This window comes from Stigmatopora argus, chromosome 21, assembly GCF_051989625.1.
Source record: "Stigmatopora argus isolate UIUO_Sarg chromosome 21, RoL_Sarg_1.0, whole genome shotgun sequence".
NCBI lineage: Eukaryota > Metazoa > Chordata > Actinopteri > Syngnathiformes > Syngnathidae > Stigmatopora > Stigmatopora argus.
The window spans coordinates 13,231,334-13,250,054 of NC_135407.1; the positions used below are offsets into that span (position 1 = coordinate 13,231,334).

The 18,721-nt window shown below is 43.9% G+C and overlaps 23 non-coding genes across 23 annotated transcripts; all 23 read right to left on the bottom strand.

The window, feature by feature from the left end:
* Window positions 1–1,029: 1,029 nt before the first annotated feature.
* Window positions 1,030–1,102, bottom strand: trnaf-gaa (transfer RNA phenylalanine (anticodon GAA)). The gene has a single exon. It is a non-coding gene; the product is annotated as a tRNA-Phe (tRNA).
* Window positions 1,103–2,121: 1,019 nt separating this feature from the next.
* On the bottom strand, window positions 2,122–2,194 carry trnaf-gaa (transfer RNA phenylalanine (anticodon GAA)). The gene has a single exon. It is a non-coding gene; the product is annotated as a tRNA-Phe (tRNA).
* A 291-nt stretch (window positions 2,195–2,485) lies between these two features.
* Window positions 2,486–2,558, bottom strand: trnaf-gaa (transfer RNA phenylalanine (anticodon GAA)). The gene has a single exon. It is a non-coding gene; the product is annotated as a tRNA-Phe (tRNA).
* Window positions 2,559–2,849: 291 nt separating this feature from the next.
* trnaf-gaa (transfer RNA phenylalanine (anticodon GAA)) lies at window positions 2,850–2,922 on the bottom strand. The gene has a single exon. It is a non-coding gene; the product is annotated as a tRNA-Phe (tRNA).
* A 291-nt stretch (window positions 2,923–3,213) lies between these two features.
* On the bottom strand, window positions 3,214–3,286 carry trnaf-gaa (transfer RNA phenylalanine (anticodon GAA)). Its single transcript has one exon. It is a non-coding gene; the product is annotated as a tRNA-Phe (tRNA).
* A 657-nt stretch (window positions 3,287–3,943) lies between these two features.
* trnaf-gaa (transfer RNA phenylalanine (anticodon GAA)) lies at window positions 3,944–4,016 on the bottom strand. Its single transcript has one exon. It is a non-coding gene; the product is annotated as a tRNA-Phe (tRNA).
* A 1,747-nt stretch (window positions 4,017–5,763) lies between these two features.
* On the bottom strand, window positions 5,764–5,836 carry trnaf-gaa (transfer RNA phenylalanine (anticodon GAA)). The gene has a single exon. It is a non-coding gene; the product is annotated as a tRNA-Phe (tRNA).
* A 1,019-nt stretch (window positions 5,837–6,855) lies between these two features.
* On the bottom strand, window positions 6,856–6,928 carry trnaf-gaa (transfer RNA phenylalanine (anticodon GAA)). The gene has a single exon. It is a non-coding gene; the product is annotated as a tRNA-Phe (tRNA).
* A 291-nt stretch (window positions 6,929–7,219) lies between these two features.
* On the bottom strand, window positions 7,220–7,292 carry trnaf-gaa (transfer RNA phenylalanine (anticodon GAA)). The gene has a single exon. It is a non-coding gene; the product is annotated as a tRNA-Phe (tRNA).
* Window positions 7,293–7,583: 291 nt separating this feature from the next.
* Window positions 7,584–7,656, bottom strand: trnaf-gaa (transfer RNA phenylalanine (anticodon GAA)). The gene has a single exon. It is a non-coding gene; the product is annotated as a tRNA-Phe (tRNA).
* A 291-nt stretch (window positions 7,657–7,947) lies between these two features.
* Window positions 7,948–8,020, bottom strand: trnaf-gaa (transfer RNA phenylalanine (anticodon GAA)). Its single transcript has one exon. It is a non-coding gene; the product is annotated as a tRNA-Phe (tRNA).
* Window positions 8,021–8,677: 657 nt separating this feature from the next.
* On the bottom strand, window positions 8,678–8,750 carry trnaf-gaa (transfer RNA phenylalanine (anticodon GAA)). Its single transcript has one exon. It is a non-coding gene; the product is annotated as a tRNA-Phe (tRNA).
* Window positions 8,751–9,405: 655 nt separating this feature from the next.
* On the bottom strand, window positions 9,406–9,478 carry trnaf-gaa (transfer RNA phenylalanine (anticodon GAA)). The gene has a single exon. It is a non-coding gene; the product is annotated as a tRNA-Phe (tRNA).
* Window positions 9,479–9,769: 291 nt separating this feature from the next.
* trnac-gca (transfer RNA cysteine (anticodon GCA)) lies at window positions 9,770–9,842 on the bottom strand. Its single transcript has one exon. It is a non-coding gene; the product is annotated as a tRNA-Cys (tRNA).
* A 291-nt stretch (window positions 9,843–10,133) lies between these two features.
* On the bottom strand, window positions 10,134–10,206 carry trnaf-gaa (transfer RNA phenylalanine (anticodon GAA)). Its single transcript has one exon. It is a non-coding gene; the product is annotated as a tRNA-Phe (tRNA).
* A 657-nt stretch (window positions 10,207–10,863) lies between these two features.
* On the bottom strand, window positions 10,864–10,936 carry trnaf-gaa (transfer RNA phenylalanine (anticodon GAA)). Its single transcript has one exon. It is a non-coding gene; the product is annotated as a tRNA-Phe (tRNA).
* A 1,019-nt stretch (window positions 10,937–11,955) lies between these two features.
* Window positions 11,956–12,028, bottom strand: trnaf-gaa (transfer RNA phenylalanine (anticodon GAA)). Its single transcript has one exon. It is a non-coding gene; the product is annotated as a tRNA-Phe (tRNA).
* Window positions 12,029–12,683: 655 nt separating this feature from the next.
* Window positions 12,684–12,756, bottom strand: trnaf-gaa (transfer RNA phenylalanine (anticodon GAA)). Its single transcript has one exon. It is a non-coding gene; the product is annotated as a tRNA-Phe (tRNA).
* Window positions 12,757–13,047: 291 nt separating this feature from the next.
* On the bottom strand, window positions 13,048–13,120 carry trnaf-gaa (transfer RNA phenylalanine (anticodon GAA)). Its single transcript has one exon. It is a non-coding gene; the product is annotated as a tRNA-Phe (tRNA).
* Window positions 13,121–14,139: 1,019 nt separating this feature from the next.
* On the bottom strand, window positions 14,140–14,212 carry trnaf-gaa (transfer RNA phenylalanine (anticodon GAA)). Its single transcript has one exon. It is a non-coding gene; the product is annotated as a tRNA-Phe (tRNA).
* Window positions 14,213–15,231: 1,019 nt separating this feature from the next.
* Window positions 15,232–15,304, bottom strand: trnaf-gaa (transfer RNA phenylalanine (anticodon GAA)). Its single transcript has one exon. It is a non-coding gene; the product is annotated as a tRNA-Phe (tRNA).
* A 2,478-nt stretch (window positions 15,305–17,782) lies between these two features.
* On the bottom strand, window positions 17,783–17,855 carry trnaf-gaa (transfer RNA phenylalanine (anticodon GAA)). Its single transcript has one exon. It is a non-coding gene; the product is annotated as a tRNA-Phe (tRNA).
* A 291-nt stretch (window positions 17,856–18,146) lies between these two features.
* On the bottom strand, window positions 18,147–18,219 carry trnaf-gaa (transfer RNA phenylalanine (anticodon GAA)). Its single transcript has one exon. It is a non-coding gene; the product is annotated as a tRNA-Phe (tRNA).
* Between the last annotated feature and the right edge of the window lie 502 nt (window positions 18,220–18,721).

Here is an 18,721-nt window from a genome sequence, read left to right on the forward strand (position 1 = left end):
CTACTTCGGCTGATTGTTTACAGTGTTAAACAACTTGGACTGCAAATTGACTCATGGCTTACTAGTATAATATTCCATTTGGAGCATTAACTGGTATTGATCCGGTTTAGAGAGTTCAAGGGACTGCCGAAGCCCGAGTTTGATTCAGGGTACGCCTACCAAAACTCTTTATATGAGCCAATTCGGCTCATGTCGGTGACAGGAATCAAACTTGACTGCAAAAAAACTGATAGCTTACAGGTAAACAGTTTTCATACTGACTGCCATCTGATTTAGGCTGGGCTTCCCAGGTCCAATGCTTTGCCGAAACCTGGGATTGAACCAGGGACCTTTAGATCTTCAGTCTAACGATCTCCCAACTGAGCTACTTCGGCTGATTGTTTACAACGTTAAACAACTTGGACTGAAAATTGACTCATGGCTTACTAGTATAATATTCCATTTGGAGCATTAACTGGTATTGATCCGGTTTAGAGAGTTCATGGGACTGCCGAAGCCCGAGTTTGATTCAGGGTACGCCTACCAAAACTCTTTATATGAGCCAATTCGGCTCATGTCGGTGACAGGAATCAAACTTGACTGCAAAAAAACTCATAGCTTACAGGTAAACAGTTTTCATACTGACTGCCATCTGATTTAGGCTGGGCTTCCCAGGTCCAATGCTTTCCCGAAACCCGGGATTGAACCAGGGACCTTTAGATCTTCAGTCTAACGATCTCCCAACTGAGCTACTTCGGCTGATTGTTTACAGCGTTAAACAACTTGGACTGCAAATTGACTCATGGCTTACTAGTATAATATTCCATTTGGAGCATTAACTGGTATTGATCCGGTTTAGAGAGTTCAAGGGACTGCCGAAGCCCGGGTTTGATTCAGGGTACGCTTACCAAAACTCTTTATATGAGCCAATTCGGCTCATGTCGGTGACAGGAATCAAACTTGACTGCAAAAAAACTCATAGCTTACAGGTAAACAGTTTTCATACTGACTGCCATCTGATTTAGGCTGGGCTTCCCAGGTCCAACGCTTTGCCGAAACCTGGGATTGAACCAGGGACCTTTAGATCTTCAGTCTAACGCTCTCCCAACTGAGCTACTTCGGCTGATTGTTTACAGCGTTAAACAACTTGGACTGCAAATTGACTCATGGCTTACTAGTATAATATTCCATTTGGAGCATTAACTGGTATTGATCCGTTTTAGAGAGTTCAAGGGACTGCCGAAGCCCGAGTTTGATTCAGGGTACGCTTACCAAAACTCTTTATATGAGCCAATTCGGCTCATGTCGGTGACAGGAATCAAACTTGACTGCAAAAAAACTTATAGCTTACAGGTAAACAGTTTTCATACTGACTGCCATCTGATTTAGGCTGGGCTTCCCAGGTCCAATGCTTTGCCGAAACCCGGGATTAAACCAGGGACCTTTAGATCTTCAGTCTAACGCTCTCCCAACTGAGCTACTTCGGCTGATTGTTTACAGTGTTAAACACCTTGGACTGCAAATTGACTCATGGCTTACTAGTATAATATTCCATTTGGAGCATTAACTGGTATTGATCCGGTTTAGAGAGTTCAAGGGACTGCCGAAGCCCGAGTTTGATTCAGGGTACGCCTACCAAAACTCTTTATATGAGCCAATTCGGCTCATGTCGGTGACAGGAATCAAACTTGACTGCAAAAAAACTCATAGCTTACAGGTAAACAGTTTTCATACTGACTGCCATCTGATTTAGGCTGGGCTTCCCAGGTCCAATGCTTTGCCGAAACCAGGGATTGAAAAAGGGACCTTTAGATCTTCAGTCTAACGCTCTCCCAACTGAGCTACTTCGGCTGATTGTTTACAGTGTTAAACAACTTGGACTGCAAATTGACTCATGGCTTACTAGTATAATATTCCATTTGGAGCATTAACTGGTATTGATCCGGTTTAGAGAGTTCAAGGGACTGCCGAAGCCCGAGTTTGATTCAGGGTACGCCTACCAAAACTCTTTATATGAGCCAATTCGGCTCATGTCGGTGACAGGAATCAAACTTGACTGCAAAAAAACTCATAGCTTACAGGTAAACAGTTTTCATACTGACTGCCATCTGATTTAGGCTGGGCTTCCCAGGTCCAATGCTTTGCCGAAACCTGGGATTGAACCAGGGACCTTTAGATCTTCAGTCTAACGCTCTCCCAACTGAGCTACTTCGGCTGATTGTTTACAGCGTTAAACAACTTGGACTGAAAATTGACTCATGGCTTACTAGTATAATATTCCATTTGGAGCATTAACTGGTATTGATCCGGTTTAGAGAGTTCAAGGGACTGCCGAAGCCCGAGTTTGATTCAGGGTACGCTTACCAAAACTCTTTATATGAGCCAATTCGGCTCATGTCGGTGACAGGAATCAAACTTGACTGCAAAAAAACTCATAGCTTACCGGTAAACAGTTTTCATACTGACTGCCATCTGATTTAGGCTGGGCTTCCCAGGTCCAATGCTTTGCCGAAACCTGGGATTGAACCAGGGACCTTTAGATCTTCAGTCTAACGCTCTCCCAACTGAGCTACTTCGGCTGATTGTTTACAGCGTTAAACAACTTGGACTGCAAATTGACTCAAGGCTTAACAGTATAATATTCCATTTGGAGCATTAACTGGTATTGATCCGGTTTAGAGAGTTCAAGGGACTGCCGAAGCCCGAGTTTGATTCAGGGTACGCTTACCAAAACTCTTTATATGAGCCAATTCGGCTCATGTCGGTGACAGGAATCAAACTTGACTGCAAAAAAACTCATAGCTTACAGGTAAACAGTTTTCATACTGACTGCCATCTGATTTAGGCTGGGCTTCCCAGGTCCAATGCTCTGCCGAAACCCGGGATTGAACCAGGGACCTTTAGATCTTCAGTCTAACGCTCTCCCAACTGAGCTACTTCGGCTGACTGTTTACAGCGTTCAACAACTTGGACTGCAAATTGACTCAAGGCTTAATAGTATAATATTCCATTTGGAGCATTAACTGGTATTGATTCGGTTTAGAGAGTTCAAGGGACTGCCGAAGCCCGAGTTTGATTCAGGGTACGCTTACCAAAACTCTTTATATGAGCCAATTCGGCTCATGTCGGTGACAGGAATCAAACTTGACTGCAAAAAAATTCATAGCTTACAGGTAAACAGTTTTCATACTGACTGCCATCTGATTTAGGCTGGGCTTCCCAGGTCCAATGCTTTGCCGAAACCCGGGATTGAACCAGGGACCTTTAGATCTTCAGTCTAACGCTCTCCCAACTGAGCTACTTCGGCTGATTGTTTACAGCATTAAACAACTTGGACTGCAAATTGACTCATGGCTTACTAGTATAATATTCCATTTGGAGCATTAACTGGTATTGATCAGGTTTAGAGAGTTCAAGGGACTGCCGAAGCCCGAGTTTGATTCAGGGTACGCTTACCAAAACTCTTTATATGAGCCAATTCGGCTCATGTCGGTGACAGGAATCAAACTTGACTGCAAAAAACACTCATAGCTTACAGGTAAACAGTTTTCATACTGACTGCCATCTGATTTAGGCTGGGCATCCCAGGTCCAATGCTTTGCCGAAACCCGGGATTAAAACAGGGACCTTTAGATCTTCAGTCTAACGCTCTCCCAACTGAGCTACTTCGGCTGATTGTTTACAGCGTTAAACAACTTGGTCTGCAAATTGACTCATGGCTTACTAGTATAATATTCCATTTGGAGCATTAACTGGTATTGATCCGGTTTAGAGAGTTCATGGGACTGCCGAAGCCCGAGTTTGATTCAGGGTACGCCTACCAAAACTCTTTATATGAGCCAATTCGGCTCATGTCGGTGACAGGAATCAAACTTGACTGCAAAAAACACTCATAGCTTACAGGTAAACAGTTTTCATACTGACTGCCATCTGATTTAGGCTGGGCTTCCGAGGTCCAATGCTTTGCCGAAACCCGGGCTTGAACCAGGGACCTTTAGATCTTCAGTCTAACGCTCTCCCAACTGAGCTACTTCGGCTGATTGTTTACAGCGTTAAACAACTTGGACTGCAAATTGACTCATGGCTTACTAGTATAATATTCCATTTGGAGCATTAACTGGTATTGATCCGTTTTAGAGAGTTCAAGGGACTGCCGAAGCCCGAGTTTGATTCAGGGTACGCTTACCAAAACTCTTTATATGAGCCAATTCGGCTCATGTCGGTGACAGGAATCAAACTTGACTGCAAAAAAACTTATAGCTTACAGGTAAACAGTTTTCCTACTGACTGCCATCTGATTTAGGCTGGGCTTCCCAGGTCCAATGCTTTGCCGAAACCCGGGATTAAACCAGGGACCTTTAGATCTTCAGTCTAACGCTCTCCCAACTGAGCTACTTCGGCTGATTGTTTACAACGTTAAACAACTTGGACTGCAAATTGACTCATGGCTTACTAGTATAATATTCCATTTGGAGCATTAACTGGTATTGATCCGGTTTAGAGAGTTCAAGGGACTGCCGAAGCCCGAGTTTGATTCAGGGTACGCCTACCAAAACTCTTTATATGAGCCAATTCGGCTCATGTCGGTGACAGGAATCAAACTTGACTGCAAAAAAACTCATAGCTTACCGGTAAACAGTTTTCATACTGACTGCCATCTGATTTAGGCTGGGCTTCCCAGGTCCAATGCTTTGCCGAAACCAGGGATTGAAAAAGGGACCTTTAGATCTTCAGTCTAACGCTCTCCCAACTGAGCTACTTCGGCTGATTGTTTACAGTGTTAAACAACTTGGACTGCAAATTGACTCATGGCTTACTAGTATAATATTCCATTTGGAGCATTAACTGGTATTGATCCGGTTTAGAGAGTTCAAGGGACTGCCGAAGCCCGAGTTTGATTCAGGGTACGCCTACCAAAACTCTTTATATGAGCCAATTCGGCTCATGTCGGTGACAGGAATCAAACTTGACTGCAAAAAAACTGATAGCTTACAGGTAAACAGTTTTCATACTGACTGCCATCTGATTTAGGCTGGGCTTCCCAGGTCCAATGCTTTGCCGAAACCTGGGATTGAACCAGGGACCTTTAGATCTTCAGTCTAACGATCTCCCAACTGAGCTACTTCGGCTGATTGTTTACAACGTTAAACAACTTGGACTGAAAATTGACTCATGGCTTACTAGTATAATATTCCATTTGGAGCATTAACTGGTATTGATCCGGTTTAGAGAGTTCATGGGACTGCCGAAGCCCGAGTTTGATTCAGGGTACGCCTACCAAAACTCTTTATATGAGCCAATTCGGCTCATGTCGGTGACAGGAATCAAACTTGACTGCAAAAAAACTCATAGCTTACAGGTAAACAGTTTTCATACTGACTGCCATCTGATTTAGGCTGGGCTTCCCAGGTCCAATGCTTTCCCGAAACCCGGGATTGAACCAGGGACCTTTAGATCTTCAGTCTAACGATCTCCCAACTGAGCTACTTCGGCTGATTGTTTACAGCGTTAAACAACTTGGACTGCAAATTGACTCATGGCTTACTAGTATAATATTCCATTTGGAGCATTAACTGGTATTGATCCGGTTTAGAGAGTTCAAGGGACTGCCGAAGCCCGGGTTTGATTCAGGGTACGCTTACCAAAACTCTTTATATGAGCCAATTCGGCTCATGTCGGTGACAGGAATCAAACTTGACTGCAAAAAAACTCATAGCTTACAGGTAAACAGTTTTCATACTGACTGCCATCTGATTTAGGCTGGGCTTCCCAGGTCCAACGCTTTGCCGAAACCTGGGATTGAACCAGGGACCTTTAGATCTTCAGTCTAACGCTCTCCCAACTGAGCTACTTCGGCTGATTGTTTACAGCGTTAAACAACTTGGACTGCAAATTGACTCATGGCTTACTAGTATAATATTCCATTTGGAGCATTAACTGGTATTGATCCGTTTTAGAGAGTTCAAGGGACTGCCGAAGCCCGAGTTTGATTCAGGGTACGCTTACCAAAACTCTTTATATGAGCCAATTCGGCTCATGTCGGTGACAGGAATCAAACTTGACTGCAAAAAAACTTATAGCTTACAGGTAAACAGTTTTCATACTGACTGCCATCTGATTTAGGCTGGGCTTCCCAGGTCCAATGCTTTGCCGAAACCCGGGATTAAACCAGGGACCTTTAGATCTTCAGTCTAACGCTCTCCCAACTGAGCTACTTCGGCTGATTGTTTACAGTGTTAAACACCTTGGACTGCAAATTGACTCATGGCTTACTAGTATAATATTCCATTTGGAGCATTAACTGGTATTGATCCGGTTTAGAGAGTTCAAGGGACTGCCGAAGCCCGAGTTTGATTCAGGGTACGCCTACCAAAACTCTTTATATGAGCCAATTCGGCTCATGTCGGTGACAGGAATCAAACTTGACTGCAAAAAAACTCATAGCTTACAGGTAAACAGTTTTCATACTGACTGCCATCTGATTTAGGCTGGGCTTCCCAGGTCCAATGCTTTGCCGAAACCAGGGATTGAAAAAGGGACCTTTAGATCTTCAGTCTAACGCTCTCCCAACTGAGCTACTTCGGCTGATTGTTTACAGTGTTAAACAACTTGGACTGCAAATTGACTCATGGCTTACTAGTATAATATTCCATTTGGAGCATTAACTGGTATTGATCCGGTTTAGAGAGTTCAAGGGACTGCCGAAGCCCGAGTTTGATTCAGGGTACGCCTACCAAAACTCTTTATATGAGCCAATTCGGCTCATGTCGGTGACAGGAATCAAACTTGACTGCAAAAAAACTCATAGCTTACAGGTAAACAGTTTTCATACTGACTGCCATCTGATTTAGGCTGGGCTTCCCAGGTCCAATGCTTTGCCGAAACCTGGGATTGAACCAGGGACCTTTAGATCTTCAGTCTAACGCTCTCCCAACTGAGCTACTTCGGCTGATTGTTTACAGCGTTAAACAACTTGGACTGAAAATTGACTCATGGCTTACTAGTATAATATTCCATTTGGAGCATTAACTGGTATTGATCCGGTTTAGAGAGTTCAAGGGACTGCCGAAGCCCGAGTTTGATTCAGGGTACGCTTACCAAAACTCTTTATATGAGCCAATTCGGCTCATGTCGGTGACAGGAATCAAACTTGACTGCAAAAAAACTCATAGCTTACCGGTAAACAGTTTTCATACTGACTGCCATCTGATTTAGGCTGGGCTTCCCAGGTCCAATGCTTTGCCGAAACCTGGGATTGAACCAGGGACCTTTAGATCTTCAGTCTAACGCTCTCCCAACTGAGCTACTTCGGCTGATTGTTTACAGCGTTAAACAACTTGGACTGCAAATTGACTCAAGGCTTAACAGTATAATATTCCATTTGGAGCATTAACTGGTATTGATCCGGTTTAGAGAGTTCAAGGGACTGCCGAAGCCCGAGTTTGATTCAGGGTACGCTTACCAAAACTCTTTATATGAGCCAATTCGGCTCATGTCGGTGACAGGAATCAAACTTGACTGCAAAAAAACTCATAGCTTACAGGTAAACAGTTTTCATACTGACTGCCATCTGATTTAGGCTGGGCTTCCCAGGTCCAATGCTCTGCCGAAACCCGGGATTGAACCAGGGACCTTTAGATCTTCAGTCTAACGCTCTCCCAACTGAGCTACTTCGGCTGACTGTTTACAGCGTTCAACAACTTGGACTGCAAATTGACTCAAGGCTTAATAGTATAATATTCCATTTGGAGCATTAACTGGTATTGATTCGGTTTAGAGAGTTCAAGGGACTGCCGAAGCCCGAGTTTGATTCAGGGTACGCTTACCAAAACTCTTTATATGAGCCAATTCGGCTCATGTCGGTGACAGGAATCAAACTTGACTGCAAAAAAATTCATAGCTTACAGGTAAACAGTTTTCATACTGACTGCCATCTGATTTAGGCTGGGCTTCCCAGGTCCAATGCTTTGCCGAAACCCGGGATTGAACCAGGGACCTTTAGATCTTCAGTCTAACGCTCTCCCAACTGAGCTACTTCGGCTGATTGTTTACAGCATTAAACAACTTGGACTGCAAATTGACTCATGGCTTACTAGTATAATATTCCATTTGGAGCATTAACTGGTATTGATCAGGTTTAGAGAGTTCAAGGGACTGCCGAAGCCCGAGTTTGATTCAGGGTACGCTTACCAAAACTCTTTATATGAGCCAATTCGGCTCATGTCGGTGACAGGAATCAAACTTGACTGCAAAAAACACTCATAGCTTACAGGTAAACAGTTTTCATACTGACTGCCATCTGATTTAGGCTGGGCATCCCAGGTCCAATGCTTTGCCGAAACCCGGGATTAAAACAGGGACCTTTAGATCTTCAGTCTAACGCTCTCCCAACTGAGCTACTTCGGCTGATTGTTTACAGCGTTAAACAACTTGGTCTGCAAATTGACTCATGGCTTACTAGTATAATATTCCATTTGGAGCATTAACTGGTATTGATCCGGTTTAGAGAGTTCATGGGACTGCCGAAGCCCGAGTTTGATTCAGGGTACGCCTACCAAAACTCTTTATATGAGCCAATTCGGCTCATGTCGGTGACAGGAATCAAACTTGACTGCAAAAAACACTCATAGCTTACAGGTAAACAGTTTTCATACTGACTGCCATCTGATTTAGGCTGGGCTTCCGAGGTCCAATGCTTTGCCGAAACCCGGGCTTGAACCAGGGACCTTTAGATCTTCAGTCTAACGCTCTCCCAACTGAGCTACTTCGGCTGATTGTTTACAGCGTTAAACAACTTGGACTGCAAATTGACTCATGGCTTACTAGTATAATATTCCATTTGGAGCATTAACTGGTATTGATCCGTTTTAGAGAGTTCAAGGGACTGCCGAAGCCCGAGTTTGATTCAGGGTACGCTTACCAAAACTCTTTATATGAGCCAATTCGGCTCATGTCGGTGACAGGAATCAAACTTGACTGCAAAAAAACTTATAGCTTACAGGTAAACAGTTTTCCTACTGACTGCCATCTGATTTAGGCTGGGCTTCCCAGGTCCAATGCTTTGCCGAAACCCGGGATTAAACCAGGGACCTTTAGATCTTCAGTCTAACGCTCTCCCAACTGAGCTACTTCGGCTGATTGTTTACAACGTTAAACAACTTGGACTGCAAATTGACTCATGGCTTACTAGTATAATATTCCATTTGGAGCATTAACTGGTATTGATCCGGTTTAGAGAGTTCAAGGGACTGCCGAAGCCCGAGTTTGATTCAGGGTACGCCTACCAAAACTCTTTATATGAGCCAATTCGGCTCATGTCGGTGACAGGAATCAAACTTGACTGCAAAAAAACTCATAGCTTACCGGTAAACAGTTTTCATACTGACTGCCATCTGATTTAGGCTGGGCTTCCCAGGTCCAATGCTTTGCCGAAACCTGGGATTGAACCAGGGACCTTTAGATCTTCAGTCTAACGCTCTCCCAACTGAGCTACTTCGGCTGATTGTTTACAGCGTTAAACAACTTGGACTGCAAATTGACTCAAGGCTTAACAGTATAATATTCCATTTGGAGCATTAACTGGTATTGATCCGGTTTAGAGAGTTCAAGGGACTGCCGAAGCCCGAGTTTGATTCAGGGTACGCTTACCAAAACTCTTTATATGAGCCAATTCGGCTCATGTCGGTGACAGGAATCAAACTTGACTGCAAAAAAACTCATAGCTTACAGGTAAACAGTTTTCATACTGACTGCCATCTGATTTAGGCTGGGCTTCCCAGGTCCAATGCTCTGCCGAAACCCGGGATTGAACCAGGGACCTTTAGATCTGCAGTCTAACGCTCTCCCAACTGAGCTACTTCGGCTGACTGTTTACAGCGTTCAACAACTTGGACTGCAAATTGACTCAAGGCTTAATAGTATAATATTCCATTTGGAGCATTAACTGGTATTGATTCGGTTTAGAGAGTTCAAGGGACTGCCGAAGCCCGAGTTTGATTCAGGGTACGCTTACCAAAACTCTTTATATGAGCCAATTCGGCTCATGTCGGTGACAGGAATCAAACTTGACTGCAAAAAAATTCATAGCTTACAGGTAAACAGTTTTCATACTGACTGCCATCTGATTTAGGCTGGGCTTCCCAGGTCCAATGCTTTGCCGAAACCCGGGATTGAACCAGGGACCTTTAGATCTTCAGTCTAACGCTCTCCCAACTGAGCTACTTCGGCTGATTGTTTACAGCATTAAACAACTTGGACTGCAAATTGACTCATGGCTTACTAGTATAATATTCCATTTGGAGCATTAACTGGTATTGATCAGGTTTAGAGAGTTCAAGGGACTGCCGAAGCCCGAGTTTGATTCAGGGTACGCTTACCAAAACTCTTTATATGAGCCAATTCGGCTCATGTCGGTGACAGGAATCAAACTTGACTGCAAAAAACACTCATAGCTTACAGGTAAACAGTTTTGATACTGACTGCCATCTGATTTAGGCTGGGCATCCCAGGTCCAATGCTTTGCCGAAACCCGGGATTAAAACAGGGACCTTTAGATCTTCAGTCTAACGCTCTCCCAACTGAGCTACTTCGGCTGATTGTTTACAGCGTTAAACAACTTGGTCTGCAAATTGACTCATGGCTTACTAGTATAATATTCCATTTGGAGCATTAACTGGTATTGATCCGGTTTAGAGAGTTCATGGGACTGCCGAAGCCCGAGTTTGATTCAGGGTACGCCTACCAAAACTCTTTATATGAGCCAATTCGGCTCATGTCGGTGACAGGAATCAAACTTGACTGCAAAAAACACTCATAGCTTACAGGTAAACAGTTTTCATACTGACTGCCATCTGATTTAGGCTGGGCTTCCGAGGTCCAATGCTTTGCCGAAACCCGGGCTTGAACCAGGGACCTTTAGATCTTCAGTCTAACGCTCTCCCAACTGAGCTACTTCGGCTGATTGTTTACAGCGTTAAACAACTTGGACTGCAAATTGACTCATGGCTTACTAGTATAATATTCCATTTGGAGCATTAACTGGTATTGATCCGTTTTAGAGAGTTCAAGGGACTGCCGAAGCCCGAGTTTGATTCAGGGTACGCTTACCAAAACTCTTTATATGAGCCAATTCGGCTCATGTCGGTGACAGGAATCAAACTTGACTGCAAAAAAACTTATAGCTTACAGGTAAACAGTTTTCCTACTGACTGCCATCTGATTTAGGCTGGGCTTCCCAGGTCCAATGCTTTGCCGAAACCCGGGATTAAACCAGGGACCTTTAGATCTTCAGTCTAACGCTCTCCCAACTGAGCTACTTCGGCTGATTGTTTACAACGTTAAACAACTTGGACTGCAAATTGACTCATGGCTTACTAGTATAATATTCCATTTGGAGCATTAACTGGTATTGATCCGGTTTAGAGAGTTCAAGGGACTGCCGAAGCCCGAGTTTGATTCAGGGTACGCCTACCAAAACTCTTTATATGAGCCAATTCGGCTCATGTCGGTGACAGGAATCAAACTTGACTGCAAAAAAACTCATAGCTTACAGGTAAACAGTTTTCATACTGACTGCCATCTGATTTAGGCTGGGCTTCCCAGGTCCAATGCTTTGCCGAAACCAGGGATTGAAAAAGGGACCTTTAGATCTTCAGTCTAACGCTCTCCCAACTGAGCTACTTCGGCTGATTGTTTACAGTGTTAAACAACTTGGACTGCAAATTGACTCATGGCTTACTAGTATAATATTCCATTTGGAGCATTAACTGGTATTGATCCGGTTTAGAGAGTTCAAGGGACTGCCGAAGCCCGAGTTTGATTCAGGGTACGCCTACCAAAACTCTTTATATGAGCCAATTCGGCTCATGTCGGTGACAGGAATCAAACTTGACTGCAAAAAAACTCATAGCTTACAGGTAAACAGTTTTCATACTGACTGCCATCTGATTTAGGCTGGGCTTCCCAGGTCCAATGCTTTGCCGAAACCTGGGATTGAACCAGGGACCTTTAGATCTTCAGTCTAACGCTCTCCCAACTGAGCTACTTCGGCTGATTGTTTACATCGTTAAACAACTTGGACTGCAAATTGACTCATGGCTTACTAGTATAATATTCCATTTGGAGCATTAACTGGTATTGATCCGGTTTAGAGAGTTCAAGGGACTGCCGAAGCCCGAGTTTGATTCAGGGTACGCTTACCAAAACTCTTTATATGAGCCAATTCGGCTCATGTCGGTGACAGGAATCAAACTTGACTGCAAAAAAACTCATAGCTTACCGGTAAACAGTTTTCATACTGACTGCCATCTGATTTAGGCTGGGCTTCCCAGGTCCAATGCTTTGCCGAAAGCTGGGATTGAACCAGGGACCTTTAGATCTTCAGTCTAACGCTCTCCCAACTGAGCTACTTCGGCTGATTGTTTACAGCGTTAAACAACTTGGACTGCAAATTGACTCAAGGCTTAATAGTATAATATTCCATTTGGAGCATTAACTGGTATTGATCCGGTTTAGAGAGTTCAAGGGACTGCCGAAGCCCGAGTTTGATTCAGGGTACGCTTACCAAAACTCTTTATATGAGCCAATTCGGCTCATGTCGGTGACAGGAATCAAACTTGACTGCAAAAAAACTCATAGCTTACAGGTAAACAGTTTTCATACTGACTGCCATCTGATTTAGGCTGGGCTTCCCAGGTCCAATGCTCTGCCGAAACCCGGGATTGAACCAGGGACCTTTAGATCTTCAGTCTAACGCTCTCCCAACTGAGCTACTTCGGCTGATTGTGTACAGCATTAAACAACTTGGACTGCAAATTGACTCATGGCTTACTAGTATAATATTCCATTTGGAGCATTAACTGGTATTGATCCGGTTTAGAGAGTTCAAGGGACTGCCGAAGCCGGAGTTTGATTCAGGGTACGCTTACCAAAACTCTTTATATGAGCCAATTCGGCTCATGTCGGTGACAGGAATCAAACTTGACTGCAAAAAAATTCATAGCTTACAGGTAAACAGTTTTCATACTGACTGCCATCTGATTTAGGCTGGGCTTCCCAGGTCCAATGCTTTGCCGAAACCCGGGATTGAACCAGGGACCTTTAGATCTTCAGTCTAATGCTCTCCCAACTGAGCTACTTCGGCTGATTGTTTACAGCGTTGAACAACTTGGACTGCAAATTGACTCATGGCTTACTAGTATAATATTCCATTTGGAGCATTAACTGGTATTGATCCGGTTTAGAGAGTTCAAGGGACTGCCGAAGCCCGAGTTTGATTCAGGGTACGCTTACCAAAACTCTTTGTATGAGCCAATTCGGCTCATGTCGGTGACAGGAATCAAACTTGACTGCAAAAAAACTCATAGCTTACAGGTAGACAGTTTTCATACTGACTGCCATCTGATTTAGGCTGGGCTTCCCAGGTCCAATGCTTTGCCGAAACCCGGGATTGAACCAGGGACTTTTAGATCTTCAGTCTAACGCTCTCCCAACTGAGCTACTTCGGCTGATTGTTTACAACTTAAACAACTTGGACTGCAAATTGACTCATGGCTTACTAGTATAATATTCCATTTGGAGCATTAACTGGTATTGATCCGGTTTAGAGAGTTCAAGGGACTGCCGAAGCCCGAGTTTGATTCAGGGTACGCTTACCAAAACTCTTTATATGAGCCAATTCGGCTCATGTCGGTGACAGGAATCAAACTTGACTGCAAAAAAACTTATAGCTAACAGGTAAACAGTTTTCATACTGACTGCCATCTGATTTAGGCTGGGCATCCCAGGTCCAATGCTTTGCCGAAACCCGGGATTAAACCAGGGACCTTTAGATCTTCAGTCTAACGCTCTCCCAACTGAGCTACTTCGGCTGATTGTTTACAGCGTTAAACAACTTGGACTGCAAATTGACTCATGGCTTACTAGTATAATATTCCATTTGGAGCATTAACTGGTATTGATCCGGTTTAGAGAGTTCATGGGACTGCCGAAGCCCGAGTTTGATTCAGGGTACGCCTACCAAAACTCTTTATATGAGCCAATTCGGCTCATGTCGGTGACAGGAATCAAACTTGACTGCAAAAAACACTGATAGCTTACAGGTAAACAGTTTTCATACTGACTGCCATCTGATTTAGGCTGGGCTTCCCAGGTCCAATGCTTTGCCGAAACCCGGGCTTGAACCAGGGACCTTTAGATCTTCAGTCTAACGCTCTCCCAACTGAGCTACTTCGGCTGATTGTTTACAGCATTAAACAACTTGGACTGCAAATTGACTCATGGCTTACTAGTATAATATTCCATTTGGAGCATTAACTGGTATTGATCCGTTTTAGAGAGTTCAAGGGACTGCCGAAGCCCGAGTTTGATTCAGGGTACGCTTACCAAAACTCTTTATATGAGCCAATTCGGCTCATGTCGGTGACAGGAATCAAACTTGACTGCAAAAAAACTTATAGCTTACAGGTAAACAGTTTTCATACTGACTGCCATCTGATTTAGGCTGGGCTTCCCAGGTCCAATGCTTTGCCGAAACCCGGGATTAAACCAGGGACCTTTAGATCTTCAGTCTAACGCTCGCCCAACTGAGCTACTTCGGCTGATTGTTTACAGCGTTAAACAACTTGGACTGCAAATTGACTCATGGCTTACTAGTATAATATTCCATTTGGAGCATTAACTGGTATTGATCCGGTTTAGAGAGTTCAAGGGACTGCCGAAGCCCGAGTTTGATTCAGGGTACGCCTACCAAAACTCTTTATATGAGCCAATTCGGCTCATGTCGGTGACAGGAATCAAACTTGACTGCAAAAAAACTCATAGCTTACAGGTAAACAGTTTTCATACTGACTGCCATCTGATTTAGGCTGGGCTTCCCAGGTCCAATGCTTTGCCGAAACCAGGGATTGAAACAGGGACCTTTAGATCTTCAGTCTAACGCTCTCCCAACTGAGCTACTTCGGCTGATTGTTTACAGTGTTAAACAACTTGGACTGCAAATTGACTCATGGCTTACTAGTATAATATTCCATTTGGAGCATTAACTGGTATTGATCCGGTTTAGAGAGTTCAAGGGACTGCTGAAGCCCGAGTTTGATTCAGGGTACGCCTACCAAAACTCTTTATATGAGCCAATTCGGCTCATGTCGGTGACAGGAATCAAACTTGACTGCAAAAAAACTCATAGCTTACAGGTAAACAGTTTTCATACTGACTGCCATCTGATTTAGGCTGGGCTTCCCAGGTCCAATGCTTTGCCGAAACCCGGGCTTGAACCAGGGACCTTTAGATTTTCAGTCTAACGCTCTCCCAACTGAGCTACTTCGGCTGATTGTTTACAGCGTTAAACAACTTGGACTGCAAATTGACTCATGGCTTACTAGTATAATATTCCATTTGGAGCATTAACTGGTATTGATCCGGTTTAGAGAGTTCAAGGGACTGCCGAAGCCCGAGTTTGATTCAGGGTACGCCTACCAAAACTCTTTATATGAGCCAATTCGGCTCATGTCGGTGACAGGAATCAAACTTGACTGCAAAAAAACTCATAGCTTACAGGTAAACAGTTTTCATACTGACTGCCATCTGATTTAGGCTGGGCTTCCCAGGTCCAATGCTTTGCCGAAACCAGGGATTGAAACAGGGACCTTTAGATCTTCAGTCTAACGCTCTCCCGACTGAGCTACTTCGGCTGATTGTTTACAGCGTTAAACAACTTGGACTGCAAATTGACTCATGGCTTACTAGTATAATATTCCATTTGGAGCATTAACTGGTATTGATCCGGTTTAGAGAGTTCAAGGGACTGCCGAAGCCCGAGTTTGATTCAGGGTACGCTTACCAAAACTCTTTATATGAGCCAATTCGGCTCATGTCGGTGACAGGAATCAAACTTGACTGCAAAAAACACTCATAGCTTACAGGTAAACAGTTTTCATACTGACTGCCATCTGATTTAGGCTGGGCATCCCAGGTCCAATGCTTTGCCGAAACCCGGGATTAAAACAGGGACCTTTAGATCTTCAGTCTAACGCTCTCCCAACTGAGCTACTTCGGCTGATTGTTTACAGTGTTAAAGAACTTGGACTGCAAATTTACTCATGGCTTACTAGTATAATATTCCATTTGGAGCATTAACTGGTATTGATCCGGTTTAGAGAGTTCAAGGGACTGCCGAAGCCCGAGTTTGATTCAGGGTACGCTTACCAAAACTCTTTATATGAGCCAATTCGGCTCATGTCGGTGACAGGAATCAAACTTGACTGCAAAAAACACTCATAGCTTACAGGTAAACAGTTTTCATACTGACTGCCATCTGATTTAGGCTGGGCATCCCAGGTCCAATGCTTTGCCGAAACCCGGGATTAAAACAGGGACCTTTAGATCTTCAGTCTAACGCTCTCCCAACTGAGCTACTTCGGCTGATTGTTTACAGCGTTAAACAACTTGGACTGCAAATTGACTCATGGCTTACTAGTATAATATTCCATTTGGAGCATTAACTGGTATTGATCCGGTTTAGAGAGTTCAAGGGACTGCCGAAGCCCGAGTTTGATTCAGGGTACGCCTACCAAAACTCTTTATATGAGCCAATTCGGCTCATGTCGGTGACAGGAATCAAACTTGACTGCAAAAAAACTCATAGCTTACAGGTAAACAGTTTTCATACTGACTGCCATCTGATTTAGGCTGGGCTTCCCAGGTCCAATGCTTTGCCGAAACCACGGATTGAAATAGGGACCTTTAGATCTTCAGTCTAACGCTCTCCCGACTGAGCTACTTCGGCTGATTGTTTACAGCGTTAAACAACTTGGACTGCAAATTGACTCATGGCTTACTAGTATAATATTCCATTTGGAGCATTAACTGGTATTGATCCGGTATAGAGAGTTCAAGGGACTGCCGAAGCCCGAGTTTGATTCAGGGTAGGCCTACAAAAACTCTTTATATGAGCCAATTCGGCTCATGTCGGTGACAGGAATCAAACTTGACTGCAAAAAAACTCATAGCTTACAGGTAAACAGTTTTCATACTGACTGCCATCTGATTTAGGCTGGGCTTCCCAGGTCCAATGCTTTGCCGAAACCCGGTATTGAACCAGGGATCTTTAGATCTTCAGTCTAAACGCTCTCCCAACTGAGCTACTTCGGCTGATTGTTTACAGCGTTAAACAACTTGGACTGCAAATTGACTCATGGCTTACTAGTATAATATTCCATTTGGAGCATTAACTGGTATTGATCCGGTTTAGAGAGTTCAAGGGACTGCCGAAACCCGAGTTTGATTCAGGGTACGCCTACCAAAACTCTTTATATGAGCCAATTCGGCTCATGTCGGTGACAGGAATCAAACTTGACTGCAAAAAAACTCATAGCTTACAGGTAAACAGTTTTCATACTGACTGCCATCTGATTTAGGCTGGGCTTCCCAGGTCCAATGCTTTGCCGAAACCAGGGATTGAAACAGGGACCTTTAGATCTTCAGTCTAACGCTCACCCAACTGAGCTACTTCGGCTGATTGTTTACAGTGTTAAACAACTTGGACTGCAAATTGACTCATGGCTTACTAGTATAATATTCCATTTGGAGCATTAACTGGTATTGATCCGGTTTAGAGAGTTCAAGGGACTGCCGAAGCCCGAGTTTGATTCAGGGTACGCTTACCAAAACTCTTTATATGAGCCAATACAGCTCATGTCGGTGACAGGAATCAAACTTGACTGCAAAAAAACTCATAGCTTACAAGTAAACAGTTTTCATACTGACTGCCATCTGATTTAGGCTGGGCTTCCCAGGTCCAATGCTTTGCCGAAACCCGGGATTGAACCAGGGACCTTTAGATCTTCAGTCTAACGCTCTCCCAACTGAGCTACTTCGGCTGATTGTTTACAGTGTTAAACAACTTGGACTGCAAATTTACTCATGTCTTACTAGTATAATATTCCATTTGGAGCATTAACTGGTATTGATCCGGTTTAGAGAGTTCAAGGGACTGCCGAAGCCCGGGTTTGATTCAGGGTACGCTTACCAAAACTCTTTATATGAGCCAATTCGGCTCATGTCGGTGACAGGAATCAAACTTGACTGCAAAAAAACTCATAGCTTACAAGTAAACAGTTTTCATACTGACTGCCATCTGATTTAGGCTGGGCTTCCCAGGTCCAATGCTTTGCCGAAACCCGGGATTGAACCAGGGACCTTTAGATCTTCAGTCTAACGCTCTCCCAACTGAGCTACTTCGGCTGATTGTTTACAGTGTTAAACAACTTGGACTGCAAATTTACTCATGGCTTACTAGTATAATATTCCATTTGGAGCATTAACTGGTATTGATCCGGTTTAGAGAGTTCAAGGGACTGCCGAAGCCCGGGTTTGATTCAGGGTACGCTTACCAAAACTCTTTATATGAGCCAATTCGGCTCATGTCGGTGACAGGAATCAAACTTGACTGCAAAAAAACTCATAGCTTACAGGTAAACAGTTTTCATACTGACTGCCATCTGATTTAGGCTGGGCTTCCCAGGTCCAATGCTTTGCCAAAACCTGGGATTGAACCAGGGACCTTTGGATCTTCAGTCTAACGCTCTCCCAACTGAGCTACTTCGGCTGATTGTTTACGACATTAAACAACTTGGACTGCAAATTGACTCATGGCTTACTAGTATAATATTCCATTTGGAGCATTAACTGGTATTGATCCGGTTTAGAGAGTTCAAGGGACTGCCGAAGCCCGAGTTTGATTCAG